At 44.7% G+C, this 19,878-nt stretch overlaps 1 protein-coding gene across 3 annotated transcripts in view; it reads right to left on the bottom strand.

The window, feature by feature from the left end:
* The window catches only part of SUSD6 (sushi domain containing 6), an 85,107-nt gene that overhangs the window by 50,676 nt on the left and 14,553 nt on the right, over positions 1 to 19,878 (bottom strand). The window contains exon 1 of one of the 3 annotated variants that reach the window (XM_006186426.3): positions 10,423 to 10,537. The exons of the other annotated variants lie outside the window; for them this stretch is intronic. The gene's annotated coding sequence lies outside the window, so the exon portion shown is untranslated. Of the gene's footprint in view, positions 1 to 10,422; positions 10,538 to 19,878 lie in introns of those variants that run through there. 3 annotated transcript variants of the gene reach the window in all.

Below are 19,878 nucleotides of genomic sequence, written 5' to 3'. Positions count from 1 at the left end.
CACACTTGCCCCCACCCTATTCCTCAGGCTCCAGACAGAAGGAACGCCAGCAGACGCACTACCACCCTATCCCTAAACCTTCTCTTTAATAGTCTCCAACATCTCTCTTCTAGGACCTAGCAGCAGCAGGATTGCAGCACGGACCTGAATGCAGGAGACAGCCCCAAGGCTCAGCTCCACCCACCAACAAGGGATGGGCCCCAGGCAAGTCAATCATTCTTCCTGGCCTTCAAGGGGTGGGCCCCATGATCCCCGAACGGCTGTTCAGTTCTAAGGAATCTGGAATGTCTTCTAGGGAAAAGGAGGAGACCAGAAGTATTTCCTCTGAAAACATAAATCAACAGAAGTTCTGACTAGAAGGAAGTAATGTTAAATCCATCCTCTTCATTTAGCATAAGCAGTTGTGTCCCCCTGCATCTCCAGAGACCTATCCCAGCATCCATCTCCCTCTGCATTGCAGGAAACTCAGGAGACTCCACTTTTCCATTTAGAGCTTGATCAATCCATCAGCATATTTGTATAGGCCATTTGTACACAGTGTTCCTAAAACGCTTTCCAAAAATAACAAACATCTAACAAAAGAAACTCCAGCCTCCGCACACACACATACAAGGATCACTACAGAGCTGCAGGGGCCCAGAAAGAAACTGAAAATGCAAGAGAGAAGGACAGAAGAGAACAGAACAAGACAGACTCAAGACAGAATAGAAAAAAAGGAGAGAGAAGGCAGTGTGCCCGTGAGCAGGAACTTGGCTCAGGCCATAAATTTCCGACCCTGAAGGCAGGAAACCACTTCACCAGTGGCAGATGGGCTGAACTAGGCCACTTCGCCTCCCCAGGCCCCTCTCCCCTCATCAGTGAGACGAAACAGTTTAACAAATCTCAGGAAGGCTGGACCCACAGAAAGATTCTGGCAGACAGGCCGAAACCTCTGGTCTGCTTGGATATTATTAGTTGTGTGGTCTAGTGTCATGTTCACATAGTTCCCATCTATAAAATGGGCAAGTAATACCCACCTCACTGAGCTGTCCTGAGGTAGAAATGAGAGCAACGTGAAGGATCAGGACAGGGTCTGGAACACTGGACCCTCAAATTAGTGCTGGCCAAGGCCCCTTCTTGCTCTAACAAGCTGTAACTGTGCCCTCACTAGACTCCCAAAGAGCACCGTTTCACTTGGGCTGGAAACATATGCCCTGAGACCAGGCTCAAAACACAAATTTAGTTTAGATGAAAGAGGAGCCAACAGGTTAAAAAGTAAACCTCCAAAGGTCTCTCCCATGAGGGTCTAAAAATACGTATTTTTAAGGAACTTAACATTCCCTTCCCTCAAATTAAATAGTAATGTATGTGACTATATTGAAGTGCTATCTGTGTCTAGGGGGACGTAGGAGGTTTTCAAGCTTCAATATATTGCAGAAAAGGATAACGGCAGAGAGCTCACATGTCTGAGATATTGATACACAGGCACATATATATACACACATAAACACATGTACTTATTACCTCATTATACAGGTGCCATTACCTCCATTTTCCAGATAATGGAATCGAAGGAGCCTAGAAGTCTTTCCTCCTCCTGCTTTCCTACTGCAAAGCACTCCTTGCTCTTTTTTTCCAAATACAAGGTCAAGCTGATTTGTATCTCCTCTGGGAAAACTCATCAATGGAGTCCACAAGCATGAAGGCTCTTCTGAACTCACAGCATCGCTGTCTGGAAGACTGGGGGAACCAACCATATCCTTCCCCAGGGCCCACTCACAGTTACTTAACTGCTGTATGCTGCATTTACTGCAGGTAGTAAATTCCTGCACAGACCACCAACTCTGCCCCTTTCTGTGCCCCAGAGTACTCAACAATTACTTGTTCACCGAAGGGGAAAAAAGATAAACCCAAAAGACATAATTTGTGTAGGAAATACAAGATGGCAAAGTAGCAGCATATATAAAACAGGAGGGGAAAAGGGTATATAAATCCTGAAGTTTTTGCCACGTAGCACAACAGATGCTTGGCAGAAGTGGCTGTAATTGGTTCCGAGACCCCAGATACATCCATGTGTCATCACACCCCTCTGCTTGGTTCCCATCAGGGCTAAGTGGAGCAGGCTTCAATACTCATTTGGCAAATAAAAGTCTGGGAAGCTGATTTGCTAAATCTGGTATCTTAGGGCTCAGTGTTTGCAGGGACTATACTGCAGTTCAGCAAATATTTACTGGCTGTTTTCAGTATAAGGCTTGGATGATCACAGAGATGAAGTGGGGCATAGTTCTCACTCTCAAGGAATTCACAATCTGTGTTGAGACGAATTATGTTTTCTATATAACACTATGAAACTGTCACTAGGTTTTTTTGTCTTTTTTTTTAATTTAAAAAAAGTGCTATGAGAACCCAAAGGAGATAAGAACAAAGACTTCTGGTTGGGAGTAGGGGGAGGTGAAAGAGAAAGCTCTGAGATGGACCTTGAAGAGCAGGCACAGATTTAGTGAGCTCTTGGGACAGTTCTGCATGCATAGCAGTAATTATAAAGAAGGAAAAAGAAATAGAAGAACAATCCACCAAAAGGATGGCAGAGAGAGAGAGGAAAATAAATAGTGACAATTTTGTCTGCCAAGACCCACTGAATGCTGCTGTCTGGTAACAAATAAATATCTGTCCATATACCTTCACTCAAGGGGACATTTAGGTGCTAGATTTTGGTTTTCCAAGTATGTACTCATAGCTGTGCAGGAAACACCTCCTCCAGGTCAAAAATAGCAAACCTAAGAGAACTGGCTGAAGCAGTTGTGTTTACTTTTTACCATCTCTGTGGATCGCTTTCCAAAATGCTCCCGAGTGGGACGGTATAAACAGGTCTGTGTCACTTCCTGGTTCTCAGGCCTTCTGCTACATTCCCAGTCAGTCTGGGAAGGCTGCCTATTTAAAAATAAACTGTAAAAACTCACCAGAAGCCCTTACTCTAAACCACTCTTTTCTCTACCTCATTCAATTTCACTGAAATTAAAATGGGTTGAGCAAGAAATGAGACAAAAATGACCAGAGAATGAATTCTCAGGTGAAAACAAAAATATTGGCTCGTTGAGTTCAAGGTCAGAAGATTTGGATCCTACTCATGTTCTGCCTATAACTGGAAAACTTGACCTTGAGTAAGCAAGATGCTTCATCTCTCTGAATAATAGCTGCTTCAGCATCCTCTTAACCCCAATGGAGTTACCCAATCTTTCTGGACCTCAGTTTCTTCATCTACACAATAGCACTAATGATAGCTACCCCATAGGGCTATTGTAAGGATCATATGGGAAATACACATGAAGCACTCAGCATAGTGCCTGGCACTCAGTAAGCTGTCAAAAATGGTAGGTGTTACAGCTATCACCATCTAGTATTATTACTGTCATCATCATCAGAAAATGCAAGGGTGAGCTAGACAACCACTACCTGAAGAACTTCTCTGGCTCCAAAATCTTATGATTCTTTAAGTCACTTTCTCTGTTTCTTTTTAATTTCTTTCCTTTTCTATTTTTTCTTTTTTTTAAAGAGGGCTAGATGGAAGGGGAGAGAGATCAACTTAGAGAAGCATGACAGTTACAAACACAACCTCAATGTTTATGTTGGAAACACTAGAATACAATTAAGGAAATCTATCAGTGAGTTAAAGGGGGCTTGTTACCCTCCCCAGTGGAAAAGTCTTACTCATTACTTGCATTAAAGCCATAGCACGTGGCAAGTTCACCCATAACATGCTGCCTCTACTCTTCCTATGCGTGAAAGACAATGCCCTCCAGGGCCAGGCACAACTCGACTTCACTCACCTCATCCTTAACCGTGAGCAGCTCCTTAGAGAGCCCTAAAACATAGCACGTGGCCAATCCACCCACTTCTAATAATGACTAATCTCTCCACAAAGTATTTCTGTTTTAAACAAAAAAGTGACTTCCCCTTAATATAATTTCGATGTGGTCAAAAATCAAATGCCCTTCCCCAAAACAGTGTAATCAGAGGTGTTTGACCAAAGTGCTAAACTGTAATTAAATTCAGATAAAAGTAATAAACTTTTTCTTTTATCCATTCAGTGTCCATGATGTGCCAAAGGCTGTAGAAGATGCCAAAAACTAATAGGGTGGGACAAGGAAGAACAATAAAGATGATGCCTGGGTTTTTGGCCTGGGACTGGGTGAATAGTAGAAACTACTACAGGAGGAAAAGAACACAGGTGGACAAGTAGGTTTTGGTCAAGAATGTAATGAATGTAGTTCAGGTTACTCCTGGATGGGCTGAGTTGTAGGTACTTGAAGGATACCCAGGTAGAAAGGACTAGCAAGCAAATTAGAAATGGGTATGAAACTCTGCAGAGTGCTCTGAACTTGGGATGTAACCCTGGAGTTATCAGCCTGTAAGTGATGGCTGAAATCATGCAATAGATGAGCTCACCTAGGTAAGGGAGTTGAATGAGAAGAGAGTCAAGACAGAGTCCTGGCAAAAACAGTAACTTGTAGAGAGGCATATCAAGGAAGGAGAGACCATGAAAGACTCTAAAAAGCACAAGGAAACCAGGAGCCTGTGCACCACAGTTGCCAAGGGAGGGACAGAGTGATTTAAGGAGAATGTAAGGGGGTGTGGCAGATGGAGCAAAGGTCCAGTTAATGAAGACTCAAAAAACACCCACTGGATCTGGCCACTAGGCTATCACCGGTTTACACATTAAGTAGTTTTATTAGAGTGGTGAAGGGAGGTCATACTGACTTCAACATGAATTCAAAGTGAGAAAGTAGACGCAATAAGGGCAAAACTATTCAGGGGGTGGCAGGATGAGGTCGGAAAAGAAGGGAGAAGATAGACTGGACGATAGATAGAGGGATTTTGTATATCATGAGTTGTACCTTCTCAGTTAACTCAAGCCAGAACTGCCCAGATAGCTCAGAGATACCCCCACCCCGCTTCCCTCGCCACTCCTAAACCCCAGTGGAGAGGCTTTCTGAATTGACACTCCCATACACTATGGTTGCCCAAAGCTAGGGAGACACTGCGGATGCATAGTTAGGACCTGTCTGCTTCCTCAGTGTTCAGCAACAACAAAAGCCTCCCCACCCATCACCCCTCTTCCAAAACTGCTACCTCTTCTGTAGGATTCACAAGTGAGAAGAAACAGTCAACTTAGCGGCAGGGCCAGAGAAGTTGCCTTTCCTAGCGTCTCTCAGGCCTTAAGATTCTCCATAAACACAGTCTCAGTTTCTGCCATTTCCCTCCTTTCTACTCAAGTATCACCTGAGCATTTTCCCCTGAGTTTCAGGTTTGGGATTCTAGGAGCACGAGCATGTTTTTCATCTCCAACTATTAGAGCTTAACAGCCACAAGGAGGTAGGTATACAATTAGACCAAACAGGACACTGTCTTCCGGCTCTAAATGTTCTCCATCTTGTGTAAGTTCCAAGAAGCCTCCTAATTTATAACCAAACCATGACTCTTCCTGTCCTCCTCCTCACAAATTACCCAAACTTCCCGTAAGTTGTCAAGGCTGGGCTGTGAGGCCTTAAGCAAAAATGAGAAGCAGGAACTTGCCTACTGTTCCTTCCCCTTTGCTTAGCCCCACACCCCTGCTCCTACCTATGCCCTTATATGAACCTCTAATTGTACACAGTCCCTCCACCAAGACCTGCATGATCTAGTTCTAGCTCTGATCATACTTTCAGTTCTCCATGTGGGTTTCTAAATCAGGACCAGGGAAGAAAGGAACCTGATTAATTCACAAGAAGGAATATTCCCTTATATCTCTAAATACAGACTCAAAAGTAATCTCAAATTAGTCAAAATTCAGGCAGAGGTATCAAAGAACTTGAAGTCCGGGTATCATCCTAGAAGATGTTGAGACGGATTACAGTAGATGAGAAAGAAATATCATAAATTAATAAGGCAATCTGTTGTCTCTCTGTCAAAACAAAGCATCTGGACTCACTTCCAACATACATCTTTCATAAGGAACTTACTGACTTCATTCAATAAGTATAATGGGCACTTATTTATACTAGATCCCATGAAAGGTACAAAGATGGGAGAAAGCTCATGCCCTTGAAGAGTTTACAACCTACTGGGGAAGTTAAGACACATACACAAATAATTACAATGAGGTAGAAAAGTGAAGACATGTGAGAGGTACATAGCCAAAGTGTCAAAGACAAAACAAGGAAGTAAGCTGGAGCCAGAAGAGGTAAATGAAGCAGTTAATTACAGGATCAATCACAACATGGGTCTGAGAGTCATACAAAAGGGAGTTCAAATCCTGACTCTGCCACTTGCTTCTTAAGGATGCTAGGTGTACTGCTTTACCCACTGTGAGCCTCTGTTTTGTCATATATAAAATTGGGGCAGCAATACCTGTTTCACAGAATTGTGAAGAGTCCATGATCCACACATTTTTGAAGAGTTTAATACAGTATTTGGCAGAGAGTAAGTAAGACTAGGCAGGAAGGAAGGGCCACTGCACATAGAAATTCAGTGCTCCTCCTCTCCCCCCACAGGGCTGTCTAATTCATGAATAGGCAGCTGAGCACCTGCTATCTGCTCATCAATGTTGCCTATTAGTTCAATTAGTTACCCAGGTTCAATGAGACAGTGGTCAGCAGGTATAGGAAAAGAGGCTCAAAGGGTATATACACCCGTATGTTCATGCCAGGATAAAACCTGGAAGCACACACCCAGTCTTCTGCTAGAAAGTATAGCATTAGAATATAATAAGATTACAGAATATACTATGTACAGCATGATACTACATCACGCTATTCATTTGGACATGGTAGGTGTTCACTACACATTTAGCAAACTGACATGACCTGAACCTGGTTAAATTCCCAATAGAATGTCTCAGTGGATCAATTTTTTCAACAAGCAAATAGGGAGGAAAAAGATATCCAATGTTAAAAATTGGTCTGAGGGATGTAGAAGTCATGGAGTAACAGGGACTAGGTTTAGTCTCTTTCCGTAACAACTAGAAAACAGATAAAATAAATGAAATAATGGTTTTCAGACATTCAACAATATGCAACACAGGGCAGTGATTCCTGAGAAAAGAAAAAGAAATGGAGCAAGCCCCACTTGTGCCCCAGTTAACTCCCTAAGGAGTCTCTAGACCACAGAGTGGGGAAGAAAGAACCTGAAAGTTCAACAGTTTCACTGAGTTGAATAGACAGAGTTGGGAATCTAGGGATGCCAAGGTATCTAGAACGTGCAGGGAAAAGTAACTGAAAGGAGGGAGCTGCAAAGAGAAAAAACTCCAAAGAGCTGCAGAAGCTGACGACTGATCTGTGCATGTTGAGGAAACTAGCAAGGCTGAGGAAAGAATCAGCTGAAAGAAACAGGCAGCATTAACTCCCAAAGCTCTCAGAGTCAGAAATTTGCATGTTCCCAGTAGCCAAAGTGGAAAAATCTCCTAGCCCATAGGGCACTGGAAAGAATCTTCAGTAGGGCTTGGCCTCTGCAACGGGGCCATCTTTGTCTTGGACTAAGGCTGTTCTGGACTCACTCTAGCAAAGCTGAAAAAGAAGCCTTGAAAGGACCAACCAATTCTAAGTATTAACTGAATTGCTTCTTAGAGCAAAGCACAAAAGTATTTAAAGGAACAGAAAAGTTCCAGCACCCAACAACATACAACTCATTATATCTAGCTTCAAAACAAAAATTAATAGGCATGTAAAGAGGCAGAAAAATATGACCACAACGAGGAGAATAATCAAATAGAAAAAGACTTAGAAATGACACAGATAACAGAATTAGTGGACAACAATGTTCAATCTCTATTACAAATATACTCTGTGTGTTCAAGAGAAAAGAAGGCATGAGCATGATGAGAGAAATGGAACTTCTAGAGAAAAAGATACAAATAGCTGAAATGAAAAATATATAGGATGGGATTAACAGATTAGATCCTGCAGAAGAAAAAATTAAATGAACTTGAAAATATAGCAACAGAAATTATCCAGAGTGATACAGAGTGTCAGTCAGTGGTGTGACAACATCAAGCAGCCTAACACATGTATAATAGGGGCAGGGAGAGAGCCCATGGGTAGGCACAAACTTTTTTTTTAAAATAATGGTTGAAAATTTTTCCAAATTTGATGAAAACTATAAACCCACAGATTCAAGAAGCTCATCAAACCCGAAGAAGAAGGAAAAAAACAAGGCACATCATAATCAAAATGATGAAATTAGCATTAAAGAGAAAAATATTAAAAGCAGCTATGAGGGGTAGGAGGAGAGACACTGCATTCAGAGGAACAAAGAATTACAGCAAGTTTATTGTTATAAACAATGCAACCAGGAGGCAATGGAGCATCATGTTTAAAATATTGGAAAAAAATCAGTCTGCCACTGGTTAAGGAAAAGTTGACAAAAACTATGAAGTTCCCATCACTAATGCTTTTTGTGCTCTATAGTAATATTATTCAGGGAAGCCTATGCTGAGCGCAAGACGGAAGCTCAGCAGCCTTATAAACATTTGTAAGTACAGTAACCTATGAAGAGTTGAGAGGAATAAAGACCCTTTCTTAGGCTCATACAGGGACATTTATCCATGTTTTATACCTATGTACTCAAAACATCATAGACTAGCTCTTACATAGTCACACTCCTTCTAACACACTGGAAAAAAAACAAGAAAGGTCTATCAGAGGATTCAACCCATAGGAGAAGAAAATCAAGTTAAGAAATAAAAAGTAAATCTCATTAAGGAATGATTAGCCTTACCAGTGTCAGGCTTGAGAAGGCCTCACTCCCTTCAAGTGTACTGGTTAATGTGTCTGACTGGTCTTTACAGATTCAGATAAAATGTTTTTTTCAGAATGGAAGAATGCTCTTGAAAAGTAGGTAAGGATAACTCAAGTGTGAATGAGAGTTACTCAATTCTTAGTTATGCAATCCAGCCCCGGGCAGCACAGTCTCCTCTTTCTTAAGTACCCTGGGCTGGCGGACCTTCATCCTTCCAAATCCAGCCTGGGGCTCCATCCTGGAGGGATCATTAAAACGGCAATTTATCTGTTTCATGCACTGGCTGGTCTGGGCTTCCCACTAAACTGTAAAGTAAACTATAAGGTCCCAGGAAGGCTGGGGCCCCATCTGTTTGGCTTTTTTTGTTTTCTTGCTGGGGTTTTTGGCAGGGGTAGCGGAATCCATCTGTTTTTTATGCTTTCTTTGTAACTCAGACCACCACACTTCCAAGAAACCCCAGTATAGGTGCCCAAGAGGGACCCTTCTTCCCAAAGTACTTTCCGCCTGACTAGTCGTTTCCAACTAAGGGCAATTTTACACCCCACCCCAGTCCCAGAGTATCTGGCAATGTCTGCAGGCATTTTTGATTGTCGTAACTTGGGGGGTGCTATTGGCATCTAGAGGGTAGAGGTCGGGGATGCCACTAAATATCCTACAATGCACAGGACAGCCTCCCAGAACAAAGAATTATTTGGCCCCAAAATGTCAACAGCGCCGCATCTGAGAACCCTGGCCTAAGTGGATCAGTGCTGAGCTGCAGCAGATGCCAGCCCATCTACCTTAGCTGTGCGTGTCCTGCAAATGCCCTCACACTACAGGACAGTCCTACCACCTGTCCCTGAACAATATTTTGATCCTCCCCTTGTCCCTAACTCAGGCTTACAGTCCCTCAGAAAGAGAAGCTTAAGAGTTCAGACATCTGGGTTTCCACCCCAGCTCAGCCACTAGCTATCTGGTACGGGACATGTCACACTTTTCTGGGCCCATTTCCTCCTCTGTAAAATAGAGGGGTTGGAAGAAATGATTTAAGAGTTCTTCCAGCTCTAAAATTCTACTTGAAATGCTAGCTTTGGCCTTATCATGAGCCAGAGAGAAAGGGGAAGAATCCAGTTTAGTCATGAGTATGCACATCCACCCTTGAAGAACAGAGGTTCCTAAAGTGTGGAGACTGAACCTGGCCAAAGGGCGCTCCAGAGAAGCCAGGAGCTCCGGTATGAGGGACCCAGGAAAGGGCTCTGCAAACAGTGGCTGCAAGTCCAGCCCAGGCCCTCAGGTTTAAAATATGAAAGTGCTTACTAGCCTTCCTCCTGCCTTTCCCAGGTCAATCTCATCCATCAATGTTAAGAGGAGGAGGGGGAGGCTAAGAGCTTGCTATTCAAAGTACGGGCCACTGAACAGCAGCACAGGCATTATTAGGGAGCTTATTAGAAATGCTGAATCTCAGCCTTCATCCTTGATTTACTAAATGAGAATCTATAACTCCTACGCCAGTTAAAATTTGAGAAGTCTTGGGGGTAGGGTATGCTGCCCTTGTATTCCCTGCTCTGTCACCTCTTCACTTGTAAAGATGACTCTCAAGACGGTCCACATCCTACCCAAATCCCACTTCCCTGCACAGCTTGTGGACATGTACACACACACCCCAGTTCAGAACCTCCAACCCAGACTCACCAAGAGTGATTGGGAGATGTTCCTTTCTCCTTGCCTCTTTCCTATATCCACACACAGCCAGAAAGAAGGCTAGAAGCACAGGCCAAATCAGAGATTTTCCCAGTGAGTGATTCAGCCCACCCCTGCAGTTCAAAGATTCCCCAGGAGGAGGGATGAAAAAAGGGGTGGTGAACCCAAAGGTACAACCTCTGAAGAGAAGAGGCTCTTCATTTGCATCTGAACAGAGACCAACGGGGGTCCAAAGTTTCATTTCCGAAGTTTTTTTTTGTTTTTTTGCCGTGGCTGCCGCTGCTGCTGCATCTTACTCTTACGTTACATAAAGATTCTTGGGGCATGGGCTAAAGGGCAAAGCACACACACAGTCAGCAAAAACACAGCAAGGGTTCTCCTGGGGGTGGGGGCAGCTGGAGCAAAACAGGACCTTGATGAAGGCCAGCAGAACAGAGTGCTGGAACAGAGGACAGAATGCGGGCAGAAGGGGGCTGGACACTGCTGAGCCGGGAGAGCGGCGAAGGAGATTAGGTTGCTGCTCACCCCTCACCCCACCTGCTGGCACCAGCAGCAGATGGCCCAGCCCCCGGCAGCTGGCAGAGCCAGCCATCTGCACATGCCTGCCTGCCCCACCCCCAGGGCTGAAGATGGGGAGGAGCAGGACAAAGTTCTGGCCCAACTTGGTGGAAGCATCACCTCGAAAGCACCCTGGGGACGGGTGGCAACGTCATCCAGTGCTCTGCCACCATGAGATGAACCTCAAAAACTATTCTAGCATTATCCAAGGTTCTCCTGCACCCACACGCGGCTCCTCAGAAAGAGTGCCTTGGTGAGGAAGGGGTGGGAGACGCCCCAGAACAGCTCCCTGAGCGCGCTGGGGCTTGCTGGCCTAGAAGGGGTCATTTAATCATTCAACATTTACTGCGATATACCACATTCCAGGAACAGCACCAACCCACTGGGGATCCAATGGTGACAGCCAACATTCTCGACACTCACGAAGCTCACTGTAGGATCAGGAAGAATAAGGAAAGATACAGGGGTAAGGGCTGAGCACAGGACATTACGGCAGCACAGAGGAGGGCCTCTCCCACCGGTGAGGGGGCAAGCAGCAGTCTAAGCTGACACTGACTTTACAAAGGTGTCAGGCAGAGCGAGAAGAGGTGGGTAAAGGGAGGGCAGGGCACCCTAAGGAGACGGAACAGCACATGCAAGAGCCTGGAGGCAGAAGAGAACCAGCAAGTGCGGGTCATTCTGTCCCTACCTTTGCTGCCTCTAGTCACCTTCACCAGAAGCAGACTCCTGGGTCTGTCTTGGGATCCCAGCACAATGCAGCCCATGGGAACTCCAGGTCATCTTGTACTGCCTAATCTATCCCTGTTAAGAGGGAGAAACTGAGGCCTAGAAAGGGCTCATGACTTGCCCAGGGACACAGGGCTTGTTATGGCTGAACCAAAGCTCAGTTCTCCTAACTCTTCACTAAGTTAGGTTCCCCAAATATCTCCCAATCAGAATCTGACCAATGAACCCTCTCAGAGTGCCATCCTAGCACTGTTCTCCACTGTTTTCTGTCCATTCTGAGCCCCCAAGGAATGGATCATGTCCAGGCCTCTGCCAGATTAGGAAATCCAGCAGCATTAGCCTCCAGGAACTCCAATGCAGCCAGAGCAGCTCGTGAAAAAACAAGAGTGGCTACCTGCCTCTTCCAGAAAGAAGGCAAAAAGCATGCTCAGCAACACTCAAACTAGGTTGTAGTTTGGGGGGGGGGGGCAATGTTAGCAAAAATATGCCCCCTTGGAAACGAAGAAGGGTTGTTCTGAGAGCTGGAGGAAACTATCAGCCAACACAGAAACGGGAGGTGAGTCTAAGTTACTGCCAAACCAGACAGGCTTAATTCTTACCCTCTTCCCCAGGAAGCCCGCCCTCTCCTCTGGCTGGTCACACTAACCTAGCTGTGAGAAGCAGTCATCTCAGGGAAGCTGAAGACCTCTCTGTTGACCTAGCTTTGAGGGCCATCAGCCAGGAGGCCAGGCCACTGGAGCTTCAGGGCCCCAGCTGCCCTTACTGTCACCTCAGTATCTGCCTTCAATAGCACTTGCTCCATAAGAAAGTCCCCAAGCCTCCAGCCTGCAACCCACTCTGGATGAGTGTGCGTGCAGAGTGGCAGAAAGCATCATTAACTTTTCAAATGTCACCTTCTATAGAACCTAAACAGAAGGCACAGTTATTCAAGTGCAAAGCAGAATTCCTCTCCTTCTCATAACAAAACAAAGATGCATGTCCACAAGCCGGCTAGCTGGTTAAAACTGTGCTGAAAGAGGCTAAAGGGCACCGGGGTTAAGTCCATTTACTAACCTCATCTAGATGCCTGGCAAACCCCACCTCCGAGGCCTTGAAGCGTCAGTATAATGAAAGCATCCTAATGATCAGAAGTCTTTCCTGACCTCAGTGTCCTCAGATGCTGCCTTTGACCCCACACTCAAGCGCAGTCACCATAGGCTGGTCCTGGCCTTCAAGGCCAACACCAGCCCAGGACCCTAGACACAGATATTCAGGGCCAGAAAGCAGCCTGCCAGAAAAACTGCCTTACTCAAGGGCTGAAAAGCAATGTTTGGTCTAGTGCAACAAAGGGACCATAATGGGCACCTTGTGTCCCAAACTCCTTCACATCTGCCACAAGGAACCTCTGGATGGAGGGGTGTTGGGGTGGGGACTGCAGCCGGACTTCCTTCTCTTCCACCCAAACAACAACAACCCTTTAGAACTTGCCCTCTGAAAGGCAAATGCAGTTGCGATTTCCAAACCTCACTGTTTGAGAGAACTTCTTGTTTTCTCTCTCTGCTTTTTAAAACAGATGAATGCTCCCCTAGGGGAAAAGCAGCTGTAAATACAGAAGAGGGCAGAAAAAGACCCTGCTAAGAGTTCCAGAGAAACCATTATACTATTGTAAAAAGACTTCTCAAAAGAAGCAACACACCCCATTCCAAATATAAAACACACAACTTCCTTCAAAGTACTTCTCTCAAGTGTAACTTCTGGACAGATGGTTTCTCTACACTCCACAGCTGCTTCCTCCTCTACTAACACTAAGACCCTGACACATAAAGTGAGTTAGTGATTCTCCTTTGGGGGCCTCAAAAGAACTAGTTCACAACTCAACCAGTGGACCTGCCTCTGAGCGTCTATTATTATCATCACCATGACCATCACCATCTTCATAATCATCACAGGGCTAAACTTCATTACCAAACTGCTACAGACATTTAAGCAAACGTAAGCCCTTATGTTTTTAGGCAGACTGAGGCCACAGTATTTACTAGTTGAGAACAGAACGAGAAAGGGGTATAAATCTGAGACAGGCAGCCTGGCTTCTGCACTTTTCACTTTCCAAACAGAATAGCAGTTTTCAAAGGCTCAGGATTCTGGGAAATCACCCACTGGCTTATTATACCCCGCCATCACAAGTAATGAGGCTGCCACCCCAAAACCCATTTGCCAAAAATAAAAGATCTAAAGAAGCGTTTCAGAGAAAGTTTGTGAGAAGAAAATTCAAGCTGGTTTTACTTTCATACAAGCTATAATTAAATGGCTTTGCCTTTGCAACCACACTTCCTACCTAGAATTCCAGTAAGTTTAGATGTGCCTCTTAGATTTAAACTGGATTACAGGGAACTTAGCTGGCTGAAACTGGCCCCAGCCCACAGATGTTACTAACCTGTTCTAACAGTCTTAGGTGGATCTGAGAAGTAAAAGGGGGGCGGGGGAGGGAGGGCAGGGAGTCAGCACAACACTTAAAATTTTGCCCAAGTCAGAACAGGAAGACACTGCTTTTCATTTCATGCAAGATTCTATTATTGGAAGGAAAAATGCAATATAAGCCATAAACCCCAAAAGTGATAAAGGGGAAAAAAGTGTTTGTATTTACAGAATATATTTAAATCCCTAAACTTCCCAGAGGAATCAATACAAATAAATCAAATCATGTCTGCTCACCATTGCCCTGAATTGTCTGTTCCCTTAAGCTACAAGCTCCCCTATGGTCAGGTACGTTTCACAACCTCCTTTTGAGAGGATTTGCCACACATGCATCTGGCCTCCCCACAATTCCCCAAGAACAATGGCCACCTTCAAGGATGAACACATCTTCCATGTGAAGCGGGGTTTCAAGAGAATCTCAGACAGGAACAAACTCTTCGGGGACAAGCCTGATGCTTCCTAACCTTTCCATTTTCTCTCAGGTTTTAGTTTCCAGAGTCCTAAAATCCCTTGATGGTCTTTCAGCCTCCAACCCCTGCTCTGCTCCAGGCCATCCAAAATCCTGCTAGGAACCACACTCTCGAGTACGGTCAGATCACCGTTCACCTTTGTCCACTCTGGGTATCATCATCTCCAACAGTACTCTATATGTGGCTTGCAAAATGCACAGAAAGCACAGATCCCAGCCCACCAGGAACTTCCAATGGAGTTTGAGAGGTTGTGTGTTCTGACAGCAAAAAAATCAAGGCACACAATAAGGCAAGAGTATTTATCTCAGCATTTCATATGGATGCAATAAAATGCAAAACCATGATGTACATTTTAGAAAATAAGGAAGAATAATCAGCTACTACTTGTGAGTTATGGACAAAATAATGAAGAAAAAAAAAAAAAAAAGACAGCAATGCATCCAAACCAAGATAATTAAAGAGGGCCTTAAAAAGGAAGGACGGGAGATCTGACCTAAAAGCCCTGAATGCTGAATAAGTTTGCAGAAAGAAAGAGGGAATTTCTGGGCTTAAGTCAACATGACCAATTGGGAGGCTGGGGGTGGGGAAAGAAGAGGAAGAGGGGCCAAGAATCAGTAAAGAACAGGAAAAAATCCACTTGAGATCCTTCGGGGCAAGGGACAATTCTTATGGTTTTCCTGGTATCTATCACATAGCAGACTCTGGTTATTCCACAAAGTATTAAGTATTCAACTGAATATTTACAATAAGGCCAGACTGTACAGCCATGAAAAACAAGCAGAAAAATTCAGCTTTGGATCAGTAGGCTGTGGGGAGCCAATGAATGTTCTTGAGCAGGAAACATGACCTAATCCAATTCAACACACATTTACTTAAGGCCTGCCTGAGAGGCACCAGAATACTTGGTCCTCGCCCTCAAGGAGCACCGCCACCACAGGAAGGGATGGTAGTATGACCTCCCACACACATAAGGCTGCATTCTCTTACCTAGTCTCACCTGAGATAAGAACAATGTCCACGGGACATGCACCTGGCAAGAGAGACTAAAGCAGCCTGGGAGGCCAGACAGGATTGATAAGGTCTGGGCCAGGGTGGTGGTGACAGAAACCTCCAGAAGAAAGAACTGGCAGGAGCTTGTTACTGACTAGACAGGAGGGGCTCAGAAGAGGCCCTGACACAAAGTCAGAGAGCAGGAAGACTCGGGTTTCAATTCCCAGATGGTGACATTCTTCAGGCCTCACTTCGGCTCACAGACAGCCTACTGCTAAGGTCAGTCAGCTCTGCCATTCTGCCCATTTCTGGGAACAAGGGATACACAGTCCATCCTTCCCATCTGCCTACAGTTTTTTAATGCTAGTTGCGATTTCCTGTAATTCCCCTTTGCAAGGGGGTGAAGGAGATCGATGAGGAGCTGACAATTCCTTTGTCTATCACAACACTAACAAATACATCTCAGTAGTTCTGCACTAAAGTTTTACTGGCAGCTCTTATTCTGGGAAGAGAAGAAAAGGGGGAGGAAGCATTACATTTTAAAAGCCTTGAGGTGGTGTTCTTACCCAATGAGTTTTGCTTCTAGGCAGAGCCTCTCCAGCTGCATTTAGCAAAAGCAGATGCAAAAGAGAAGTACCAACCCTGAGAGCCAGTACCAGTTCCTACTGAGAAGAGTGGCCCAAGATCCCACCCCAGTCGGCTAAGTGAAAAAGCGAGCACACGATCAGGAGGGCACAATCAACATGAACCAGGCTGAAAACTCTTGAGCACGCAGTGTTAATGGAAACAAGCAGCTGGCCTTTTCCAGTAACTGCTCTGAAGAGGAGAGGACACTTGAGGACCTGCTAAGTACTTGTCCCAAAGTAGAGCTGCCCAGTGTAAGGCCCTAAGCCACAGCGGGGGAAGCCTGGCTCCCAGAAATGTGGCCCCTCCTCTGAATCTTGCCACCCTGCCGGCCACTCCGCCATCCCTGACCATCCTAGACAGAAGTAGCACAATAACAGGTGAACAGTGGTGATCTCTGGCAGGGAAATCACAGGTCATGTTCTCCCTCCATGACAGCAAGTAACCTGTATTTCCAAATCGCTGGAAACAAGTAGAACTCACGATTCCTTAAATTTTCTGAAAACAAGTAACTTGATGGAGGAAATGAATTTGATATGTGTACCTTGACAGTGGAAAAGTGCAATTCAGCCTTCTTAAATAAGAATGGTGATGGTGGGGAGAATGCAGATTGAATGAAGAACAGTGGGTTAAAACAACTTGGTGGGTTCTCCAACATTTTCTAAACAAGTACTTCCCTCCCATCTGCCTGATCCTGGCTGCCTGGGAACAGTCACATCCTTCACAGCAGGGGCTCAGAGAACTAAATCTGGGATGCGACCTGAGACTATGTTGTTGCAGAGCACTGTCCCAGTGCTCTGTACTGGCTTCCTATGGATGGCAAAGGGTCTTTTATAAGCTGGGGCTTGGCTGTGTCAACGGGAGAGGGATGTTTTGTTATCCCGCAGGACTCTACTCTGGAACTGGGGTGGTCATACTCCCAGTAACATGAAACCTCAGGAAAACAAAAATAACAACATCATTAATATTACCCGGAACTTGACTGCCTAATCATTGTGCATGAATCTAAGCATTTTCCATGTAATAACTGATTTAATCCTCACAAAAGTCTTAAAAGTTAGATAACTATTACTATCTCCATTTTTAGACAAGGCACAGAGAGGTTAAATAACTTGCCCAAGGTCACAAAGATAGCAATTCATGAGAGCAAGATTACAAACTAAGCAGTCTGACCCTAAAGCATATAATCTTGGTAGAGGTTCAAAGCAATCCCATGTTAGATAATGTAATTCATTTTAAATATTAAAATCATTTGGATGTATTATGGAATAAGAGGCAAAATTCCCACTCACTATAAAAAGAAAACAGGAAGCTTTGAAGATTGTTCACATTGCTGCTTGCAGCTCTGCACCCTCTTGAGTGAGCTTAGACTTGGCTTCCCAGCTCTACTTCAGAACCTAGGCAGAGTGAAGACTGACTCTAGGGCCCCAACAAGGGGATTCCTAAGGTATAGGGTGGATCAGGTGGTTCTAAAGCACAGTTTGAGAAACACCGCTTCAGGGTATTCTAGGAACTTCTGAAGCCACTGCAGGATTTGAGAACTAGGTCATTAGATGTTGATGGCTAATTCCCCTGAACTGCTAAAGAGACAGATAATCACTTTCAGTCATAGGCACCGCATGCTAAGAAAGCTGTTGACAGAATGGAGTGGAGGGAAACAGGAGTTCAGAGACTTTAACTCTCAAAGCTCTCTTTGCAGATGTGCACCTGATGAAGAGATCTGCCCCCCATCTTCCATATCTGAAATAACCCGGCTAGAAGATGCCCCCCCAAATGAGCTTGATTCCTCTGAAAAATAACTGCCAAAGAAGGATACACTGCATATTAATGACCAAATTCAGATAGCCTTAATAGAAACTTCAACAGAAAAAGGCTGAGAGGGTTTCTTTTAATGTGTATTTTTTAAAAGTTCCAACACAAAGCACGTTGCCTGGGCCTTTGCAACCATTTGTAAATTACATAAAGATCCACTCGCTTTAAGGTTTTGCCTCTTTGTGTTTTAGTTAGAGTCAGTAAGTGTCCATCCACATATGTGAGTTCACCAATTCTGTCCTTCCTCTTTGGCTTAAATTATCTATTTCAATTGCATTACTATCCAAGATAGATGGCTCCAAGTTCGGAAACAGTTTCGGTAATTTCATTACGTTGTGCAGAAACGCTAATGCTTTCTTGGGCACCAGGCTGACCTTGCCCTGCTCCCTTCTGGTCTCCTGGCTGCTGCCTCCCCTTGAGGTGGGACCCCCCCCCCCATTCTCCGACTTCTGCAGGGTCTTTACAGAGGCTGCACGGTATAGCCAAGAGTTCAGATTGCCCATTCTACTGCTACTTACCAGCTGTGCCATTCTAGAAAGGTGTTTTTATCCTTTTTTGGCATCAATCTTCACAACTATAAAATGAGTATAATATAAGCAGCCTACTTCAAAGTCGCTGTGAAGATTAAATAAACTAATATATATAAAATGCTTAGAACTGTGCCTGGCACACAGAAAGCACTCAATACATGTTATCTTTTATTATGACTCCACCTTGTAGTGTTAAGAAGGTTTTGCATGAATTTAGAGTTTTATACTTTTGAAGCAGTCTCATTATTACTACAATAAGCCCATACAAAAACCATTTAAGTTAGATAGGACTGAAAGTTTATGGACACGTCCTGCTATAAGGGAAAGGAACTAACCTGACCTGTTACTCCTGAGCTGTTTGCTTATCAGCCACCATCACTGGGTCAGAAATCTGTCTCCATCATCTCTGTAGACCACTCCCACACACATGCCAACAGGTCTCAATAAACCAATGCTGAGCTGGACTGAAGGTTTACAGCAAGGGCTGGTGAGGCTATAAACAGAGCGACCCCAGCCTATGGCAAGGAGCTGGGGAAAAAGTCAGAGTCATCATTCTAGGGAATTTTTGGCTACTCTGAACATAGAGACAAAAGGACTAACTTCCCCAGTCCTGACTCCTGACTCCAAGAAAGGAAAAGGAGCATCACTGCAGGAGACAGAGCAGCCAGAGGTCACTTAGAGGGAAATGCCAGGACTGTCCCTGCAGAACCTCTGAGGCAGCAGGGAACCAGGATAATATAGCAGGGCATTACCCAGCCCCTCCTGCTGGGCCAAATGCGAATGCATAAATGCAGTGTTTCAAAGGCAGATAATGCTGCCTTCACTAACTGAAACGGGAGTTGTCTTTCAGTAGAGCACAAGAGAGCACAGGCCAGTTGATAAATACCAGGGATTAAAAGGCTTCCTGTGGGGCCCACCTGCCACCTGCCTGAAACAGATGCTACCCGGTCCCTCAGACCCCAAACTCCATGGAGCTTCCTTCAGGGAAGAGCTTCCATCATCCAACAGTACACCCCGTCCAGGTGACACCATAACCCTTTTTTTTTCCATTTCAGATTATTTTTGCTAACCAAACTCTCTTTCCTACACCCTTCACCCAGAACCATCCACTCCCTAGCGCCCCTCCACGACAGCTGCCCTCACCCTGTCCTCTTCTCTCCAGGCATTTGTTTTCTGTCTCTCACCATCTCATCCTCCACCCCAGCTTCCTAACCCACATATATTTCATCTGCCATGAAAAAAATACAGGCTTTGGAATCACTCCAACCTTGGTTCTAGCTCCA

Source organism: Camelus ferus, chromosome 6 (genome assembly GCF_009834535.1).
Source record: "Camelus ferus isolate YT-003-E chromosome 6, BCGSAC_Cfer_1.0, whole genome shotgun sequence".
NCBI lineage: Eukaryota > Metazoa > Chordata > Mammalia > Artiodactyla > Camelidae > Camelus > Camelus ferus.
Note: the sequence above shows the minus strand (reverse complement) of the source record. Positions and strands in the feature narration are given on the sequence as shown.